Source organism: Canis aureus, chromosome 4 (assembly GCF_053574225.1).
Source record: "Canis aureus isolate CA01 chromosome 4, VMU_Caureus_v.1.0, whole genome shotgun sequence".
NCBI classification, from domain to species: domain Eukaryota; kingdom Metazoa; phylum Chordata; class Mammalia; order Carnivora; family Canidae; genus Canis; species Canis aureus.
The window spans coordinates 24,762,041-24,767,236 of record NC_135614.1 but is presented as its reverse complement, the minus strand read 5'-3'; positions in this window follow the sequence as shown (position 1 = coordinate 24,767,236).

Below are 5,196 nucleotides of genomic sequence, written 5' to 3'. Positions count from 1 at the left end.
TTGGCCTTGGTGGGTCTGCATTGAGCAAGGGGGCTGAGGTGGTGGGGTGCAAACACCCGTTCCTACTGACGGCCACGTAGGTCCCCAGGTTGGTTCCAAGGCTGACTCCAGGCACAGGGTGAGGGGCTCAGGCTGGAATCCTGGGGTCCCTGGTAACCCCACCACCACCACCACCGTCCCTGCTTCCTCTCTCCATCCCTGCTGGGAGCTAGAGCCCACTCCGGATCCAGAGCAAGGGGAAAGTTCGAGTTCCTTTCCATCTCTGGCTGCACAGCCTTCCCAGGCACACTCCCCGCACCGCCCCACGGCCCGCCTCCCGCCCCCCAGAGGGTCGGAAAAGTTAAAAACGGTAGCAGCTGGGCAGAGCTTTCTGTGAATGGAGCCGCAGATCTGCCGGGCCTCCCGGAGACAGGGCCCCGCAGCCTGACTGGTGGCCCGAGGCCCCTCCCGCTGCCGCCGCAGCCAAAGGCAGGCGGGCCGCCCGGTGGTGCCACTGCAGCCGGGCGCTCATTGGCCGCCCCGCCGGGTCACCGCGGCCCGGCCCGCGAGCCACCACTTGTTAGCCGCAGTTGGCAGAGGCGTCGCCAGCCGCCCCCGGCCCTCCCGGCAGCCCGCCAAGCCACGGGCGGGACAGACTGTCCAACTGTTGGCTGCAAAAAGCCTCTGACAAGTGTCCCCACCCACGTCAGGTGGCAGGCCGGGCCGCCTCATCCATCCAGGCTCTGGGGATCGCCGGCTTATCTCCTGGTGCCAGGCTGGCCCCGGTGCCCGGAAGGGGACTGCGCTGTGTGGCCCAGCTGTAACCGCGTCCTGGCCCCGAGGTCCCCGGGCACAGCCGCCGGCGTCTCGGGCTGGCACCCGGGCTGCGGCGCCAGGACTCCGGTGAAGAGACTGTGGACACAGCGTCGCTTTTGGAGCAACTGGGGACCCCTACCAGATGTCACACGGAGCCAGCCCACTTCCCAAACAGGGAGCTGAAGCTTGGGGGGAGGGAGGGCGATGCCCAGGGGCCCCGGAAACCTTGCCTGGCCTCAGGGGCCGTAGCGAAGCAATCACTATGCAAACATTTGCCGAACTTGGCTCCTCTGTGCTCAAGGTTAACCCCTCGTGCCGAGGTGAGTGGTGGGACACGTGTCCAGGAGGGCGGAAGACAAAGCCACACCAAGGAAAAGGGGACGGAACCTGAGGGGCTTGGGCTCCGACGAGTTTCCCAGGGGGGCAGGTGCGCCCCCTCCCTCGACTCCCCACGTGTCTACCCCCCTGCGACGGCGATCCCTGGGCCGATGTCCTCCCCAGGCGACAACAGCTCACTTGTTGGCTATCGGTGGGCCCCAGCGAGCCGGCTGTCTGGGCAGGATCCTTTTCCCAGGGGATGGCTCCGGGCAGGTCACTTAACCTGCCTCTGCCTCAGTTTCCTAATCTTCAAAACCACCTACCTCCTTGGGTTACTGTGGGGAGGAAAAGGCTGAGCACATCTATGGTAAAAGGTGCCTGGGGCACCGGATGCTCTAAGTGTTGTTTCGTGTCCTCAGTTGCCAAAGATCGTCCTTAGCTCAAGTCCTATTCAAGGCATCAACCCCAGAAGGTGGCAGCCAGGCAGGTGGGAGAAGCCTGTGTGTGACAGCCCAGTGGGCAGGGGACAGTGATAGCAGCCCCGGAGTGTGGCAGGTGTGAGCAGCTCCGGGGGGAGAGCATGGGGTCTCCCACCAGAAGCAACAGGAGCCAAGTCCTGGAGCTGGGAAAGCATGGAAGCGACCACATCCAAGGAACAATCCATAGGCCAGGCCCCCAATCTATAACTGTCACCTTGCCTGTCACACCTAGTGGCTTTGGCAGAGAAAAAATTTCCCTGGGAATGAAGGAACCGGAGACCTGGCACTCCCCGACCTCGGGTCATCCCCTGTCCGCTCTGCTGTGTATTCAACAAGCACCTCTAACCCTTCCGGGGTGTGGGGCCCTGCCCTGGGGGAGGTGGACAGGAATGAGCAAACCCTGGAAGGCTAGCCCCGAGGGGGGGGGCTGGCGCAGCTGGAGGCCCACTGGCACCCTCCCCCAGCCTCTCGTAGAGGCTGTTGTCCCAGGAACCAGGCCTAGGTGCCCTATCAGGGGTAGAGGCCCATGCTGCTTGGGTAGGAAGTAAAGGCCCAGGGCCCAGACAACGAAGGGTATGAGAAAGCACCCTGCTCTCTAGGACCCCCGTGACCAAGCAGATCCCCCAGAGCCCAAGAGTTGGGGCTTTGCTTGAGTGGAGCGTGGGGGACCTGACTGCCACTCGGCATCCATCCTCAGCCCCTCTGCTCCCCTTCCGTAGGTTGGTCCGGGGAGGGCAGCAATGCCCATCCACCTCTGGCTGGCCTTGCCCTTGGGGGTTCAGTTCCCCAGGGGAGCTGGTGCTGGTAGGGGCGGGAGGTCAGACTCAGGGCCTTCGGGGACTCTGGTCAGCAACTCCACTTCTTTAACTGGGTTCTTGCCATTTTTCGGATGGACAGATGAGAGCTGGAGAGACATATCTGAGCGGCGCAGGAGGCTGCCGGCAGTCTCTAACAGATGGGGAAACGGAGGCCAGACGGAGGGAGTGCGGTCCTCTTCCGTCCCTGGGTCATGTTCATGGCCCTCACGCTCTGACCCCGCTGCCCGCCGGAGCCTCCTCCAACCACCCTTCCCTGACATGCTGCCCCAGTTCCTTCTGCCAACAGCCTCCCCATCACTCCTCCACCCGCCTCCTCTGGGAGGCCTGCCACGTTCCCACAGCCTTGGCCCAGCCCCGCCTCGCATGCCGTCATTCCAGAGGTGTTTGTGCAGTTCTTGGACCAAGGCTTCGCACCCTGGAGGGTAAGGGCCCGCCCGGAGCCCATCCGTCTTGTTCCATGCTGCAGCCCTGGGCATCACGCGGCCTCCGCGAACACAGCTGAGGCAAGAAAGGGGCCCCGTCAGCATCTGCACACCTTGCTGATGGCCACTCGGGGCAGCCAACCCTGCCCACGGTCACCCTGGAGGGAGCTTTGCAGCCATCAAGCCACACACAGAACCACGGACCCTTCTCCAAGACCTGAGAGGGCTCGAGTGAGGTGTGCCCACTTGCGTAGAAGGACCTACATCCTGCTGGCTGGTGCTGGAAGATGACCAGTCTGTGGGATAAGCACTGAGTAGGGCCTCTTTTTTTTTTTTTTAAGATGTATTTATCCATTTTAGAGAGAGAGAGCAAGCGAGGAGTCGGGGGGGCGGACTTCAAGCAGACTCCGTGCTGAGCGTGGCGCCCAATGCAGGGCTCGATCTCAGGACCTGAGCTGAAACCAAGAATCGGACGCTTAACCAACCATGCCACCCACGCACTCCCTGAGTAGGGCCTTTAATCCACTTCCGGGGGGAAGCAGAGTCCTACTGAAAATGGCCCGTGTCTCAGTGAGGACAGGCATACCAGGGGCCGCCAGGAGAACCAAGGACAGTGCTGCTCCCTCCGGGGACCTCTGGGCCACACTGAAGCAGCCACCCCCCACCCATGGGTGCTCTCTCCAGCACTGAGGCCTGTGCCCATGGCACCACCTGTTCCTGGGCTCAGACCCATTTCCGTCCCTTGGCCCCAGGCCTCAGGGTCACCCCTGGCAGGCGCTGCCACCTGCCAACAGCCAGCCCCTGCCTACACTGAGACGCTGTTTCGGGGGTGCTCGGGCTGTGCGCCCCGGGCTTCAGGTGCCACAGAGGCAGGGCTCGGGCTGCTGCTCTGCGGACGGCTGTGGGCCTCAGTCTCCCTCTTGGCCCTTCTCAGCCTTGAAGCAACTGGGCACAAAGAGATCAGGTTTCAAGCCTCAGCTGTAAAGGACATTTGTATCGTTTTTCATTCGTAGCACTTAAAATTTTTGCTTATAATTTTTGAAATTAATACATAAAGAAGCGTTTTTCACTTGTATCATTTCAAAGTATGTGGTCTGAGTATTCTCAACCTCTCTTCCATGTCAGCCTCTGAACTGTGGAGTCAGGGCTGCTAGCCTCACCGGGGGTGGGGGGTGCTTTGCACAAACAGGCCAACCCAGGGGCTGGGGTCCTCCTGGACGCAGCTTCACGCCAGGACCCCAGGACTCGAGGCCCGCTCACCACCAGCCCAGGGTGCCGGTGGCAGGACTGGATTGGGGCCACGAGATGGAGCAGCATGACCCACATCTGTTCATATTATTAGCACCCGAGCCGGCTGACCGAGGCTGACCGAGGCTGTAACACAATTCGCGGAACCGGCCCAGTTGGCTGGAGGGACACACGGGGTCGGGGGCAGAGGGGCCCCCGCTGTCGGGAGAGAACTGCACGTCCCCCCAGGGTGCTGCTGATGTCAGTGTGGGCACTCCCCGCCCCCCAGGGCCTCTGGGTGATTGTCCTGTACCTGTTTGTGCAGTCCCAGCCTGCGAGACCGGCCTCTCCCTCCTGTGTCCTCCCTGCCCCTGTCGGGGGGGCGGGGAGACGTTGGGGGGGGGTGGCTAGCTGGGAAGAATGCAGGCCCTAGGCCCCCGGGGTGAGGAAGATTTCCCTCTTCTGGCTCCGTTCCAGATTGCTACCTCCTGTTCTGCTGGTGGCACCTGCAGGTGTGGGCATCCCAGGGAGAAGCCAGGCCAGGCCTGGGGGAAGGAGCAGGGCCCCTGGCCAGGCACCCAGCCCTGCCCCTCCAAGCAGTGGGATCTTGAACCTCTCTTGTGAGATCCCTAAACCCTTTCCCTCACCTGTCAAATGGGAATCTCTGACTTGCCTGCAGGCTGGAGGGCGGCAGCTTATCTGCGGCATAGAATGTTTTGTTCCGGTAACTCCCCTAAGAAGGGACAAGGGGCCTCTGGCTCCACTGAACTTGGTGACAGGGCTGAGATAGACCTCAGTGTCAGCAGGAGCCAGGAGTCAGAGGATATGGAGATTTCTACACTTGATAGATGGTGCCAGAAGGGGCTGGGCTTGCAATCTAATTACTGGGCACCCCGGGGAGGGAAATGGGACATCCTTGCCCTTGAGCCACAAGTAAGAGGGTTAGACATGGCAGGCACCCTGAGGAGGGGTTGGGTTCCCAAACTGTGACCCTCCAGCCCCTGGGCCCCTCGGGTGCGGGGCAGGGGCAGGGGAGCATGGCCTTCCAGCGCCACTGCGGTTCAATCACCCACAGTTCTCTCGCGCGCTGAGTGCAGTTCGAACTGATTGAAGAAGAGGTTCCGCTACTAAATACTA